A 17,314-nucleotide genomic window follows, 5' to 3' on the forward strand; every position below is an offset into this window, starting at 1 on the left:
TAGGAGGAGGTGTGTGTACACTGGGGTCTGAGAAGCTCAGCTATTGCTGTTCAATCACGAAGTCATGTCTGACTCTCTGAGACCCCATGGACTGCAGCATGCCAGGCTCCCTTGTCTTTCATCGTCTCCCAGAGCTTGCTCAAACTCAAGTCCATTGAGTTGGTGATACTGTCCAACCATCTCATCCTCAGTCATCCCCTTTTCCTCCTGCCTTCAGACTTTCCCAGCATCAGGGTCTTTTCCAATGGGCCACCTTAAAATTCTGCTTACCACACAGTGCTTCCCTTCTCTCCAATAATAGCACCAGATAAGGCCTCAGTGACCTCCAGTTGGCAAGTAAGATGCCCTTGGCCATCAAAAGTGATGTTCTTAGTTCACCTCTTTAACTTGGCTTCCAAAGAGGATGGATGTTTCTTCTCAAACAAAGAGTAGGGTTCCCACAACTCCCTCATCTTCTGTGTCCCCCTGGATTCATCCTCACAGATTGAGGAGTGTTGTGGTGTGATGCTTGGGCAAATATCGAGGCAGAGGTTAATTCTGCCACCTTTCAGGGATTCCCTGGGCCTGATGCTTGATCTCTGTTGGAGGTTTCATGTTGCATGGGAATGACTGGAGCTACCTTATCCTAAATTTTTTGTGGCATTGTTATTAAATAGAGTAAGACTACCTTAGATATAGGATTCAGGGAAGGAAGAAAAGGGTCATTCACACTGAATGAAGCCTTTAGAATAATAGTCTGTTTCCTTTGCTTGAAAAGTGACAGACACCATCAGACAACACAAGTCTGTACTTGCCTGTTTCCATTATGGAAGGGTGGATGTGGCAGCCTGGGCCAGTCATTTCTCCTCACTTTATGCTTTTCTTTGTGAACAACTTTCCACCTGTCAGAGAGGTGCCAACCAGAAGAACACAGAGTTCTCACTGTATTAACAATGCTTCGTTCCTTTACTTGGGTGTATAATATTCAGTTATTTTTATACATTTGCATATGTCTAGAAATTTTTATCCTGGCAAAATGCCCCCGTGGAGCCCTATAACCTCATATTAACCTGTTTAGATCTATGTCTACTGAACTTAAGAACCAAAGAGAACAGGAAGATCACCTTGGTATCTCCAACCACATACATGGTTTCTGGAATAGCACTGGATGTAAAGATCTATTTGTAGACTAAGTGAACATCATTTTGGTGGTTTGTCAAGTTGGCTTACCTTTTTCCTTCCCATCCTCCAAATTCTACTGAGGCCTTAAACTGAGCTCAGGATGTCCCTTCCCTAAGTCTTGAGATTTTCACCAATGAGTACAGTCCCTGTTGGCATCTCTCATAATGTGTATATTCTGTACCAGTCTGTGTTTTAAAATACAGACAGAAAGAGAGACAGACAGACGGACAAGAGGAAATGGACACTTTCTGGGTACAAAGAAGCAGACACAATTTTGTCTCATTTCATCCCACCAACACTTTTGTGAGATGCCCATCATTCCCATGTTAGAGTCCATAGATGCCAAGATAGTTTAATAAGTGCCCACTACTGACCATGTATTGTGGGAAGCTCTTGAGATGTAGCAAAGCAAATAAAATAGGGTAAATTTTCCCTTTCTTTATGGAGCTTTTAATCAAATAGGAAACAGGCTCAGAGAGGTTCACAATCTCCCAGCACAACCAGGATCTGATCTTAGTAACACAGCTCTTATGGTCTTTACTGTACACACAGCACTGTGCTGAGTTCCCTGATTTACTTCATTTATTCACACAACTCAACAGTGTAAGATTTACACATTATAAGGGGAAAAACTTACCCTATAAGAAACATACACAGCTAGTAAGAGAGATTGAACCAGGTTGAAGAGTACCTTCTCAAAATTCAAGTCCTCCTGGAGCCTCAGAATGTGACCTTATTTGGACCTAGGATCTTTGTAGATATGATTAAATGAGGTCCTAGTGGATTAGGAGGGGCACTAAATCAAGGGTCTAGGGCCTTTAGAAGAAGGCCAGGTAAAGACACAGAGGGACACACAGGAATAAGGCCACATGGAGATGGAGGCAATTATTTAACTGACACTGCTGCCAGCTAAGAAGGCCAAGGATTGCCAGCAAATGCCTCAAAGCTATGGTTTTTCAGTCATGCACAGATGTAAGAGTTGGACCATAAAGAAGGCTGAGAGTCAAAGAATTGATGCTTTCAAAATGTGATGCTGGAGGAGATTCTTGAGAGTTCCTTGGATTGCAGGGAGATCAAACCAGTCAATCCTAAAGGAAATCAACCCTGAATATTCATTGAAAGGACTCATGCTGAAGCTCCAATACTTTGGCCACCTGATGAGATGAGCTGACTCATTGGAAAAGACTCTGATGCTGGGAAAGATTGAGGGCAGGAGGAGAAGGGGGTGACAGAGGATGCGATGGTTAGATAATATTACCAATTCAACGGACATGGATTTGAGGAAACTCAGGGAGATAATGGAGGACAGAGGAGCCTGGCATGCTGCAGTTCATGGGGTTGCAAAGAATCCAACATGACTTAGCAACTGAACAAGAACAACAATCAGAAGCTTGGAGAGAGGCCTGGAACCGACAGTCCTTCAGAGCCTTCAGAAGCAACCAACTCTGCTGACACCTTGATTTTGGACTTCTGGCGTCTTGAACTGTGAGGCAAAAAGTATCTGTTGTTTTAAGCCACCCAGGTCGTGGACATCTAACCCCAAGTTTGAGGTCAGAGTCAGGCCCTTGTTTGAAGCCAGTGTCCAGGCTCTTGTGGCTGCTCTATCTTCCTTTACCCAAAGTCGACAGAGAATAAGTTGAGATGTGCAGAATCTCAGGTGTCCTCCTAAGAACTCAGCAAAATTTCATTAGCAAATAAAATAAGATACAGGATATAACCCCTTCCCCATTATAAAGTCAACTCTTTAAAAAAACTGTATTTCCAAAATTCCTGCTGCTCTTCATTTACCCCTTGCTCTCTTCAAAATAATGTCCCTGTGATCATGCCCAGAACTGCATGGGAAAGCCCATGAGTAATATTAACCAGCTCATTCTCAACTGAAACAAATCATGCTGGCACATATAGGGCACCTTATGGTTTGGGACAGATTTGGGCATCCTGGACTTGCTAGAATTAAATTCTACAGAAACTTGGTGGTGGACTTTGACGCTGTTGTTCGTATCATCCAACAGTGACTTAAAAAGTCATCATTGCTACATGTACCCAATGCAACACTATTTACAATAGCCAAGACTTGGAAATAATCCAAGTTTTCATTAACAGATAACTCGTTTCAGAAGATATGGTATATAAATATATAAGGGTCCTGTGCTATTCTAAGTCACTTCAGGCGTGTCCCACTCTTTGCAACCCCATGGACTGTAGCCCACCAGGCTCCTCTTTCCATGGGATTCTCCAGGCAAGAATACTGGAGTGGGTTGCCATGCCCTCCTGCAGGGAATCTTCCCAACCCAGGGACGAAAATTGTGTCTCTTATATCTCCTGCATTGGTAGGTGGGTTCTTTACCACTAGTACCACCTGGGAAGCCCATCTATATGGGTACATATATATAAAATATGGACTATCTAGAGATAAAATATCATAAAAAATAATGAAATATCATTTTCAGCAACAGGGATGGACCTAGGGATTATAATAGTAAGTAAAGTAAGTCAGACAGAGAAAACAAGTATTAGATGATACGACGAATTTGAAAAATAATACAAATAGATCCATATACAAAACAGAAACACGGTCACAGGTATAGCAAACAAACTTATGGTTACTGAAAGGGAAAGAGAGGGAGAGGGATAGATTAAGAGCATGGGATTAACAAATACACAGTACTAAACACAAAATAGATGGAAAACAAGAATTTACTGTATCACACAGGGAACTATATTTAATATTGCATAACAACCTGTAATGGAAAATAAGCTAAAAAATATGTATATACATGCACACAGGCCCACACACACTCTGCAGAAGGAACTGTATGTTCCACATTTCCCCCAGACCTTTCTGTCTCCTTTGTATATTCATTACCTGCCCCCATTCTACCAACCTATAAAAAATGCTAACAATTAAAGCTGTATTTCCTGAGTGTTACTACATGCCGGGCACTTTTTTTTTAATTGGATTATAAAATTGCTTTAGGGTGCTGTGTTAGTTTCTGCTGTACAGTGAAGTGAAGCAGTACAGATATGAATGTATCCCTCCCTCCCAGCCCGCCCTCATCCTATTCCTCCAGGTCATCACAGAACGCCAAGCTGAGCCCCCTGCATGGTATAGAAGCTTCCTGCTAGCGATCTATTTTACACACTTCAGTGCACATGCCTGGCACTTTTCCATGTCCATATTACAAGTGAGGAAGATGAAGCACAGGAAGATAGTGCCCGGCGACCCAGCTTTTATCCTGCTCTTGCTTTCTGTCTGCGACCCTTCCAACATGTGTTCATGCAGTTCACTTCTATGTTAATGACTCCAGGATGTCTATCTCCAGCTCAGCCTGTGTGATCTGGGCTCACATTCTCAATAATTTCCGTCTTCACCTGGGTGTCTCAGACATCTCAAACATACTGCGTTGGTAAGAGAACGCTTTCCTCTCCCCCACACAGCCCAACATGCCCTATAAATTCTTCCAAAGTGCTTACCCACCCACCCGCAGCCTTTGTCTCTCTGTAAATGCACCACCATCCCTGCATGCAACTGCTCAATCCGAATACAAGGACTCTTCCATGATTTTCCCTTTCCATCCTCCCCTCCATGAATCGCACACACAGTCTTGTTAATGACACCTCCCGAAGACATTCCCAAGTGACCTACGTTTCTCCATGCCCACTCTTGTCAGTCCTTAACAGAGCAGCTTTGAGACAAAGGTCCTAACTTTCACTCAGTCCAAGCAACTCCTTAACACCAAAATCCCAACAGGTATACACCTGAATGATACCCAGTCATGTCATCGGGGTATACGCATTTCTAGTTAGTCTTAGAAAATAGGTTAGGAAATGCTATCCAATATTAGTTACAAAGATTTTGTGGCCACCAATTTCATAGCTTGGAAATACTAAAAACTGTCATATATGGACACACAGATGTGGAATCTCGAAAGACAGTACAAGCAAACCTATTTGCAAGGCAGGAACAGAGACATAGATGTTGAAAAAGAACATGTGGGTGTGGAGAGGGGAAGGGAAGGGGTGGATGGGAGATGGAGATCAACATACATACATGTGTAAAGCAGATGGCTAGTGGGAACCTGCTGTACAGCACAAAGAGCTTTGCTTGCGAGGTGCTCTGTGATGACCGAGAGAGGTGGGCTGGAGGGGTGGAAGGCGGGAGGTCCAGGAGGGAGGGGACGTATGTATACATATGACCGGTTCACTCTGTTGTCCAGCAGAAACTAACACAGCATTGTAAAGCAACTAAGTAAGTAATTAAGTGTTAGTCACCCAGTCGTGCCCAACTCTTTGCGACCCCATGGACTGCAGCCCACCAGGCTCCTCTGTCCATGAGATTTTCCAGGCAAGGATACTGGAGTAGGTTGCCATTTCCTTCTCCACGGGATCTTCCCCACCCAGGGATCAAACCTGCATCTTCTGCACTGCAGGCAGATTCTTTACCAACTGAGCTACAAGGGAAGCCCAACTAAACCTCAATTCAAATAACAAAAAGAGAGAGAGAGAGAAATTGGAGCCCTGAATGATGAGCGATGGCTGAGCCTCCTTGCACAGCCCTGGGCACCAGGGTTGTGCCTGACAACCAGGCACATACATGCAAGGTCACGGCCCTGGGCAGCACTCTTGGAGCCAGGGACTCCCCTATCGCCTGGAGACCACTCCAGTTTCCTCCATGGGGACCACATTCCAGAGGCGGGGAAATAGAATCAAAAGTGGGGAGCAGGCCCACAAGGCAATGTCAGAGCTAAGAGGGCTTCAAGGTCATGGTAAAGGGGTTGGGCTTTATCCTAAGCAGCAAAGCAGAGAGGGTTCCTGGGCAATCGCCCGCAGCTCAGGTGAGCAGTTCACCTTTGAGGTTTGGCCTGTGGGACAGCAGAACCACAATCCCATCTTGAAGGGCAGGATGGAGAATTGGATCAGACCTGAAGACAGGATCCTGGCATCCAACAACGAAGACAAGGGCCTAGAATATACTAGAATAGAAGTCAGGTTTATTCTACTATAAATTCTAGAATATATTTATGCTCAATATATATTCTAGTATATTCTAGAATATACTAGAATAGAGCCTTGTGGCTCAGATGGTAAAGAATCTGCATCTAGTTCAGGAGACCCAAGTTTCCATCCCTGGATCAGGAAGATCCCCTGGAGAAAGGAATAGCTACCCACTCCAGTATTCTTGCTTGGAGAATCCCTTGGACAGAGGCACTTTGCAGGCTACCGTCCATGGGGTCACAAAGAGTCAGACGCAGTTATGGCTAGAACTCAGAGGAAAGAGCAATCCAGTAGGTCTGAGAAGGGTTCATGGAGAATCCCACAACTGAGCAATCTTTAAGGAGGTCACTGAACAAGGAATAGGGGCTGACCTTTCAGGTGGAGAGCAGAGCCTGGGAGCAGGAACAAAAGCAAGTTTCCAGGGCTGGCGGGGTGGGAAGTGGTGAACAGGCAGTGGTAAGTTGTGATGGGCTCCTGGAGCTCAGGAATGAAGGATGGTCCGATCGCTGGTGATGTTCAGAAGGAGTCACACTTGCAGTGTAGAGACACACGTCTAGACACCATGCTGCAACACTCTTCCATGTGGATACTTGAGGGAGAGAGGGTGCCCCAGAGGAAGCGGTTCAGAATCTGCCCCTGAGACTTCCCATGGGTCTTTCTTCAGGGTCCCCTGGCACCCCAAGCTCACCTCTTCCAGTGCACTGCCTACCATGCTCAACTCTATGTTTCTGTATATCGTTTCATGGTGTGAGCGTCTAGCTTTCTTTCTAGGATACTCAGAGCCTAGAGACCAATTGAATTTATTTTATTCATTTTTTTAGTTGGCTGCGCCGGGGCTTAGTTGTGCATGCAGGATTTTCAGTTTTGGCATACAGACTCTTAGCTGTGACATGTGCGATCTAGTGCCCTGATCAGGGATGGAACTCAGGTCTCCTGGGTTGGATGCACAGAGTCTTAGCCACTGGACCACCAGCAAAGTCCCGAGACCAGTTAGATTTAAACAAACAGAAAACTCTGCAAATCACCTCTAGTGCAATCACCCCACAAATAAGCTCTGTAAACCACTCAGTGAATGTCCTTTGGGCATTTTTTTCCTATGTGTTCCTTTGTGTGTGGTGTCTGCAGTCAAAATTAGCTTCAAAATATACATGTCCTTTTCCAGCCTGATTTTTTCACCTCACAATGTTTATATTGGAACTGTATGCCAATATTCACTTGTATCCACCTACACCATAGCGTTTAGCAGCTGCCTGGTGTTTCACAGCATAGTTTTGGTCACCAATCTGTGGCCTCTGAAATATTAGGTTGTTTCAAATAGTTCAGTTTTTATAAATAAGGTACAGTGAGTACCCCTGTATGCATATCTTTTCACATTTGTCTAAATATTTTTTTAGGACACATCCCCAGAAGTGAATTTGTTTCATTAAAGATATATACAATTAAGGATTTAGAACTTATTGCTAAATTATTCTTTGGAAAGTTTATCTCTGTTGAGCAGTATCTGAAGGTGCCCATTTACCCCACAGTCTAGCAACACTGTGAATTGTGAATTTTTTTCTTCCAAGCTAATAAGCAAACCATGGGATTTAGTTATTATTTTATGGTGAATTGTGGTGGTTTTTTTTTTGTTGTTGTTGTTGTTGTTTTTGCTATAAATGAGCATCTCTTGGACTGCAAGGAATTAAATGAGTCAACCCTGAAGGAAATCAACCCTGAATATTCGTGGGAAGGACTGATGCTGAAGCTGAAGCTGCAATGCTTTGGCCACCTGGAGCAAAGAGCCAACTCACTGGAAAAGATTCTGATGCTGGGAAAGATTGAGGGCAGGAGAACGAGGTAACAGAGGATGAGATGGTTGAGTGGTATCACCGACCCAATGGGCATGAGTTTGAGCAAACTCTGGGAGATGGTGAAGGACAAGGAGGTCTGCAGTGCTGCAGTCCAAGGGGTCGCAGACAGTCAGCCAGGAATGAAGACTGAACAACAACAAACTCCTTCATGTGTTAATTGACCGTTTATATCTTTTCCTTTTGAAAATGCTCAACTCTCTGCCTATATTTCTATTGGAGGGTTTGCCTTTGTTTTCTTAATGATAAATAAAAAGATTTTTATGAAGATAAACTTCTGTCATTTACGCGGAAAACAAAACTCATTCCAGTTCGTCTTTGACACGCTAACTTTGTTATGGCATTTTAAACTATTCGGAATCTGTTTCATGTGATGCAGTCATATTTAGCCCCTGTCTCTTTTATGGTTCCTGCCTTCAGGGTCAGGCTTGAGCGTCCATCCCCCCCCTGCGATTAGGTCAATGTAAACCAGATGTCAGTGCCGTCAGTCCAGCCGTGGCGACCGCAGTCCACAGGCTCCGTGGGGAGGAAGCTCGGTCCATTCACTGGCTTCCCCAATAAATCCACTCACACCAATTGTTTGGTGGAGGGCAGGGAAGGAGGTTTCACGAGGAAGGAAACATCACCATTAAATGCAAAGCATCACACCATCTTTTTCTCTTTTGCCAAATCTCCCTTTAATTTCTCTCTCTAGTGAGCACACAATGTTCTTTTATTATGTGTAGGAAGCAATGAACCATCTTTTGATAGGTAAGTATTCTTTGAGGGTCCTGACCTGTACCCCAAGAAGCTTATCAAAGATTTCTGCCTGCAGGACTTCCTGGTAGTCCAGTGGTTAAGAATCTGCCTTCCAAAGCAAGGGAAGCAGGTTCGAACTCTGTTCAGGGAACTAAGATCCCACATGTCTGGGGACAACTAAGCCACAATTAAGCCCACTCACGGCCAGTAGAGAGTTCAGGCACCGCAACAATGATCCCACAACTAAGACGCAATGCAGCCAAATTAAAACAAAACAAACAAAAATTCTTCCAACCAAGTATGTTGCTGTCTTCTGAAACATTTTGGTGAATACTTTTTCCTCCAATTCATAAATTACACAAATCCAATTATGTAAATCTGTTACCATATTTTCTTATAGTGATTAATACAGTTTAATACTTAATATTTGAATATTTATGCTATTGGAAATTATTTTTATATATAGAGCATAAAACTATAAGATAACTATTACAATTCTTGTCTCCATCCATAAAATCATCACTAGACAGGGAGCTGGAGAAGGCAATGGCACCCCACTCCAGTACTCTTGCCTGGAAAATCCCATGGATGGAGGAGCCTGGTAGGCTGCAGTCCATGGGGTTGCTAAGAGTCGGACACGACTGAGCGACTTCACTTTCGCTTTTCACTTTCATGCATTGGAGAAGGAAATGGCAACCCACTCCAGTGTTCTTGCCTAGAGAATCCCAGGGATGGGGGAGCCTGGTGGGCCGCCGTCTATGGGGTCACATAGAGTCGGACACGACTGAAGTGACTTAGCAGCAGCAGCAGCAGACAGGGAGCTGTAGAGGGGTAGCAGATGTGTTTGTTTCTCTTTGTATCCTCAGTTCTTTTCACGGTGTCTGATGCATGTATACATGTGTGATCAGTTGCTTCAATCATGTCCAACTCTTTGTGACCCTATGGACTGTAGCCCACCAGGCTCCTCTGTCCATGGGATTCTCCAGGCAAGAATACTGGAGTGGGTTGCCATTGCCCTCCTCCAAGGGATCTTCCTGACCCAGGGATTGAATCTGCATCTCCTGTGGCTCCTGCATTGCAGGCAAATTCTTTACTGCTAAGCCACCTGGGAAGCCCGTCTGATTCATAGTAGGTGCTTAATAAATACATATTGAATGAATAGGGAAGGTACAATGAAAAGTTATTGAGACCAAATTTTTCTTTCTGCAATTGAAATGAGGCTTGCCCTCTCGAGATGAAACTCAAGAACTCTTTCTCCACTGAACTGATCGGAATTTTCCACCTTTATTTATAGTGACCTGGAGGAGAAGAATCATTGCAGCTGCCCTGGGTCTTCTTCCCCTTCATTTGGTAACTGCACCTTGATTTCCGTTTGTGAGCAGAGCCAGCTGCTTTGGGGCAACCAGAACACTGCGTGACTATGGCCATGTCACTGGTTCAGGGGCAGGCATGTGCCTCAAGCCACACCAAAGAGACGTTCCCCAGGGCTTTTGATGGACGTTTCATGAGAGAGATGCTCTCTTCACCTGGGGATGGTAGTGGGGAGGTCAGTATGCTAAACTGGTATCAGTGTGGAAAGACATTGCACGGTGACCACCTCTGCCAAACTGGAAAATAAACCAACATCAAAGAGGTAAAACTGGGAGATAAAGAAAGACTGATTTCTAGAAAGTGCATTTGAAAATGCACTGGCTCTAGTCTGCATACTTTATTTGTGACAGTAAATATTCCTCTCTTAGGTTTAAGTCAACTTGTTGGATTTCTGTCCCTTGAGCCCCAGGTATTCACAATCTCAACTAAAGTATAAACCTTGCATCAGAGACCTGGGCTTGTTAACACAAAGATCTCAAAATGGTTGATAGTTCTGGTCCTGGTCATCCTTATGATCTTCCTGGACTAGCTAGAATCCTTAAATAAGCATCTTCTTGGAATGGAGCATGATTAGCTGTTGTTGATGGAGTCTCTACTTGACATTGTGAATACATTCATTATCCCTATTCTTTGCAACAATTATCGATGCTAAAGGAAATCAACCCTGAATATTCATTGGTAGGACTGTTGCTGAAGCTCCAATACCTTAGCCACCTGATGTAAAGAGCTGACTCATTGGAAAAGACCCTGATGCTGGGAAAGATTGAGGGCAAGAGGAGGAGCAGGTGGCAGAGGATGAGACGGTTGGATCGTATGGACCAATGGACCTGAGTTTGAACAAACTCTGGGAAATAGTGAAGGGCAGGGAAGCCTGCATGCTGCAGTCCATGGGGTCACAAAGAATCAGACACAACTTAGCAACTGAACAACAACAATGGAATGTTTGAGTCACACAATCGTAACTGAGAGGCAGTTGTGTGGTGGTTATGAGCGTGGTCTCTGGAGTTAGAACATTTAGACCCAACTGTCTATTCCTACTACCCAGTGGCCACAAAACCTTGGAGAAGTTACTTAAACTGCCTGTGCCTTACTTTCTCTACTGATAAATGATGATAATAAAAGAACTGTGTTGTAGAGTTGCTCACAGGACTCAAGGAGAGATCAAAGAACAGAGAAAAGGACAGGGGCTGACCATGAACAAGTACTCAACAGGAATGAGCTACTACAGCTTCTTGGTGTAGATAGGGCTGGAGGGGGCAATCAGAAGCCCGCACCACCAAGAAATACACATGTCACTGGGATACTCCACCAGTAGTTCTAAAATCACTTTCACCTAGGGTTGTCAAGCCCGGTTTTAGCTGGTGAATGTGAAGCCCAGCACATCCTCGCTTCTTTATCATCCTGAGGGTAGAACAGGAAGGATGTGGAGCTTGAGACACTGCTATCTTCTCTGCTCAGTGGGGGACATTTGTCCTGCAGAGGAGAGACAGAGAGAGAGAGAGAGTGTGTGTGTGTGTGTGTGTATGAGTGTGAGTGTGTGTGTGTGTGTGAGAGTGTGTATGTATGTGAGAGAGAGAGAGAGAAGAACTGGTAAGATGACTTGAGCTCAGAATCAACTCTTAAAAGGCACCTTAGTCCTTGCGCTTTGCATTTATAGAAGCCAATAAATCTCTCACTTTTCCTTAAGCAAAGTCTGTAGGGACCTCTGTTGAAACTGAAAAGATCTGAAAGATACAGTCCCTCCATTTTTTAAAAGACTTTGTACTTTTTGGAAGGCATTGCTCTGAATCTTTTATTTGCTTTTATTTGTATTCATTGGAGTACAGCTGCTTCACAATGTTGGGTGAGTTTCTGCTGTACAGCAAAGTGAATCAGCTGTATGTATACATGTAACCCCTCTTTTCTGGTTCTCCTTCCTGTTGAAGCCACTACAGAGTATTATCCTCCCATCACTCCTAAAGAATTGTGTCTCTCAGCCAAAGTGGAAGGTAGGTTACTTTGCTCATTCAGCTGTTTGTTCATTCATTCTTTCATGCGCTTTATGAAATCTTATTGGGTCTCTACCCTGTGCCCACATGACTTATTTCTGCATTGACTATGACATTAGCCTGGTGGCCTCACTTGGTCATTATGAATCCTTCTTCCTTCCTTTGTGAGAGAATGCTGAGTATTCCTAACTTCCAGAATTGTTTTGGTGACCAAACAAGACAACGTTTGAAAACTGAAGTCCTCTGAAAATATGAGATGATAGCTCTATGTTCTGGAAACCTGAGCAGAGAATACAACATCTACACTATTGTAAATGCTCATTTTACTGCTCCTCTGGGAAGCAGGTAAGATATAATGGTTAGTTAAAACGTCTTTGGTAAATTAGACTTACCACCAGGATTCCATATGTGAAACAGCGTGGTGATAAGCATGTAACTGTGAAGTTGTCTATTGATTTCGTGAGTTTTTTCACAGGCTTTCTTTTGTCTTGCAAAAATTCTTCCAAATGCAGAGTGAAACAATAGGAGTACATTTCTTCTTATCATAAATAAGATAGAACAGGGTAAGCCTAATTGTAAACTCAAAACTGGAGTTTTCAAACATTCGCTATGTGCTAGGTAAGCATGTGCTAAGAACTCTGTGATTTTCTTTGCAAAGTTTTACACTCCCTATATGTTTTCCTCATTTTATCGCTGAGAAAACTGAGGTTCAGAGAAGTTGCTGTTCTAGTCCCAAACCATAGCGCTAGTGGATGAAAGGGCAAGTCTCGAGTAAGTCTGATTTTCTTAATGACTATTTCTCAGGGAGCTTTTATAGAATGTGCAGTGTCTGAGGCTGGCATTTTAGAGTAGGTACAACTTGGAAAGGTGGAAGGGAGTCGTGTGAACGTCAGGTGGAAAGATGTGGAGTAAAGAACATGAATGGGAAACAATATGAAACTGACCAGTGGATAGATTGTTTACAGTAAAATTAAGATTAAACAAATCCTTTAGGGACAGATTGTGGAAGGCTTTGAGTGACAGGGATGAGTCAAAGTTTATTTCATAGACAATGGGGAGAAACAGAAAGTTAAAGCCAAGAAGTGGCACCTTCAAGATGTTACCTAAGGTGGCCACTCTGCCTGCCATGTGCAGAGCAGACAAAAACCCTGACATATATACATTGCCATAGGTAAAATAGATGGCTAGGGAGAAGCTGCACAGGGAACCCAGCTCTGTGATAACCTAGAGGGGTGGATTGGGAGTGCAGGAGGCTCAAGAGAGAGGGGAGGATAGAGTTATGGCTGATTCTCATTGCTGTATGGCAGAAACCAACACAACACTATAAAGCAATTATCCTCCAATTAAAAATTTTTTTTAAAAAGAGAATGATCCGAGGGTCAGCTGGGGTGGCCTAGGAGACCACCCCAGCTCTGAAACAAGGCAGACTTCACGTCTGCCAGTGAAACATGAAGAGGAAATTTGATTGTCGACACCAAGGAGACATCTTTCTGATGACCTAATTGAGACGTTTGGGTTTTGTTCCTTGGTTTTGTTTATTTCTGCCGAGCGTCAACTCTGGCTTAATGTCTAATAAAGCATGTGATTGCCTTTACGATTCTGCAAACACATAGGCAGAGGAAAGGCAACCCTCCCTGCAGCTTCTGGAGATCTCCCCCTCCAAGGACTCTCTCTCCTTGCCAAGAATGTGAGGTTGGAGCCAGCCAGTTCTGGCAAGCTCCCCTTCTTCTTCCTGCAGTCCAACTCCCACCAAGTCTCTCACCCGGAGCCCAGCACGCTCCACCCAGAGTCAGGAAACCTGCCAATGCCTCCCAGGCTCCAGTCGGAGCCCCTTCTCTCCCAGTTCAACAAGTTTGGCCTCCTGGCCAAAAACTGAGTGTTTTGGACTTTGAAGAAAACATGCTCTGTTTTCCCCTGATGGCATCTCCGGGGCGGAGGGAAATAGACTGGCCTTTGTTCCTTTGTCCACAGGAGGAGATTACGGGAGGTCCCCAAAGCCGGGGCCGGGGCCGTGTGGGGAGGTAAGGTCTGGGCATTGGATTCAACATAAGGCCGGCATTGTCCCGTGGGCTTCTTAGAGAAACAAAACTCTTCAATTACTGAACTGCCCACTTGGGCTCAGAGCCAGGCTGACCCGATTACCTAGCACATTTTTTTTTTCATGAATGTCCTTATCTTCCAGGGTCTTTTGGGGCTTTGAACATAGCTACCATATTGACATGCAGAGTGCACCTTCCTCACGTAGGATGTTTCCTGAAAGAAAAAAGAAAAGCCTAAGAACCTCAAGGGTCTCAGGCTATATCTGTAGGCAGCACTCTTAATGACTGGACTGGGTCCGGCAAGCAATTGTGAAAAACGAGCTATGGGGTCCACTCAGCAATGGTCATCGCTTGAATGTGAACCGAGGAACCACCTACATCTAAACTCCACATTCTCCCTGCTAGCACACTATTTTTTGGTTTTATTTTTTTATTGAGCAGTGAAGTCTCATTTTCAAATAAAATCATACATAGAGTGCAAATATGAAAATTATATTGAAAACTCAAAGTGGCATGTCGGCATAAATGTCCATTTGTTTAAACTCAGAACCTATGTTTAAAACACAATGAAACCACTTATGGACACGGGGAGAGGAGAGGAGAGGATGAGATGTATGGAAAGAGTAACATGGAAACTTACACTACCATATGTAAGTAGATAGCCAATGGGAATTTGATGTACCGCTCAGGAAACTCAAACAAAGGCTCTGTATCAATCTAGAGGGGTGGGATTGGGAGGGTGATGGGAGGGAGGTTCAAAAGGGAGGGGATATATGTGTACCAATGGCTGGTTTGTGTTGAGGTTTGACAGAAAACAACAAAATTTTTAAAGCAATTATCCTTCAATAAAAAAAATAAATGAAAAAAAAAAAAACAAAAAAAACAATGAAACCAATGAGTCACTGCTAATTTACACCAGCAAACTACAGTTGAGGCCACAGACAGCAGTCACAGTTTTCTGTAAGTTTCAGAGTGTCATGTATGTTTGAATTTATCCAATTGAAATTGGATAAATTTCTTTTCCACAAGATTTGTAGCTGCAAAGGGCTGGCAGTTCCTAAGGAGCTCATCTTGGAGTGTCAACATCTTCGGTCTTCAGTAAAATTAGTCCACATATTACAAAACTGCATTGTTACTAATATTTTAGCTATAGGATTTCATTCAGTGGTTAAGACTTCACCTTCCAATGCTGGGGGCTGCAGGTTGGATCCCTGTTTGGGGGGAACTAAGATCCCACATGTCTCATGGCAAAAAAAAAAAAAAAGAAAACCAAAAACGTAAAACAGAAGCAATATTGTAACAAATTCAATAAAGTCATTAAAAATGGTTGACATCAAAAAGTCTTTTTTTAAAAAGCTTGACTGTGACTCTACACTTTTTATCTTCAATGTCTGGTTCATATCAGTAGCTCTTAAAATGGACAATCATCTGAGAAATTACCTGTTGGGATTGTTGTCACCAGGTTCAACAGTTCAATTTCCTTCCCCCAGCACTTACTTATGCACTTAAGGAATACTACAGAAGGGTTCCTATGCATACAATTTTACATGAGAGGGCCCTGACTGAGCCTGAATTTAGAGGGAAAAAAGAAAGAAAAGAAACAAACAGAAAACAACAGCCTTTCCAAATCCATGCCACATTCCAAAAATATTCAAAGACACACATTTTAAGCTATCAAGAAAGATTTACTATAGCCTTCCCCAAAGTTAAGATAATCTGGCAACTCAAAGTATCTTATTGATGACCTCAGTCATCAATGAGTTAAAATGTAATCTGTAAGGCACTTACATGTGTGTTGTTTTATATAGACAGTTTAACAGCGATTTCAAATTGTGTGAGAAAAATAATTTTAAATACTTCAGGAATTCCTGAAGTATTTTTTTTTTAAACTACCCGATGATTACATGTAGCTGACCATCAGTACATACATATATACAATGGGATACTACTTAGCTATAAAAAGAAATGAAACTGACTCATCTGTAGAGATATGGATGAACCTAAAGTCTGCAACACAGAGTGAAGTAAATCACAAAGAGAAAAACAAATATCACATATTGACACATGTATGTGGAATTTAGGAAAATGGTACAGATGAACCTATTTTCAGGGCAGGAACAGAGGCACAGGTGTAGAGAATGCACATGTGGACACAGGGTCAGGCATAAAGAGGAGGGATGAATTGGGAGGTTGGGCTTAATGTATGTGCCCTACCATGTGTAAAACCGATAGCTAGTGGGAACCTGCTGTATACCACTGGGAGCTCAGCTCGGTGCTCTGTGATGACCTGGGTGGATGGGATGGGGGTTGGAAGGTGGAAGGGACATCTGAGAGGGAGGTGATATGCATATTCTTATACAGCAGAAACTAACACACCTTTGTAAGCACCTATATTGTTTTTGGTAGTGGTTGCTAAGATATATCCAACTCTTGAGTTTGGGTAGGCTCCGGGAGTTGGTGATGGACAGGGAGGCCTGGCATGCTGCAGTTCATGGGGTTGCAAAGAGTTGGACACGACTGAGCAACTGAACTGAACTGAACTGAACTGAACTTTGTGATCCCATGGACTATAGATCGCCAGGCTCCTGTGTCTGTGAGATTTCCCAGGCAAGCATTTCCTTCTCTAGGGCATTTTTCCGACCCAGGGATCAAACCCACGTCTCCTGCATTGCAGGTGGATCCTTTACCACTGAGCCATCTGGGAAGCCCAAGACGACTATACCCCAATAAAAAACAAATTTAAAAAAAAAAAGACATCATGAAGGCTGACCCTTCTCCTTCCCTGACTCTCTTCTGTGAAATGACATGGGTATGAGCAGAGGAGGATTTACCAGGAAGGTAAGACGTTTCTGCCTCACGTCTCTCTCTTACAGGAGTCTATTTCAAGGCACTCCTCCTGCCATCTGTCTTTTTGAAAACTGCCAAAATAAGAATTTGTATTCTTTTCCCAAGAGGGCCAGGCAAACTGAGTAAGCCTCAGGCTTCATGAGACCTGGATCTGGGCCTGGTCATTGGTGGTGAGGAGTAAAAGCCCTCTGCCCTTGGTAGCTGTTCAAGTGAGTGTGTATTGAGCACCTACAACACAGCAGGCAATATGAAGCTCTGTTTACTCCGACTTGGAAGTAGAGAGAAGGAAAGGGAAAGATTATGGTTCTGCACCTCACCCTTACTTCTG

The sequence above is a fragment of the Bos taurus genome, chromosome 6 (genome assembly GCF_002263795.3).
Source record: "Bos taurus isolate L1 Dominette 01449 registration number 42190680 breed Hereford chromosome 6, ARS-UCD2.0, whole genome shotgun sequence".
Classification (NCBI taxonomy): domain Eukaryota; kingdom Metazoa; phylum Chordata; class Mammalia; order Artiodactyla; family Bovidae; genus Bos; species Bos taurus.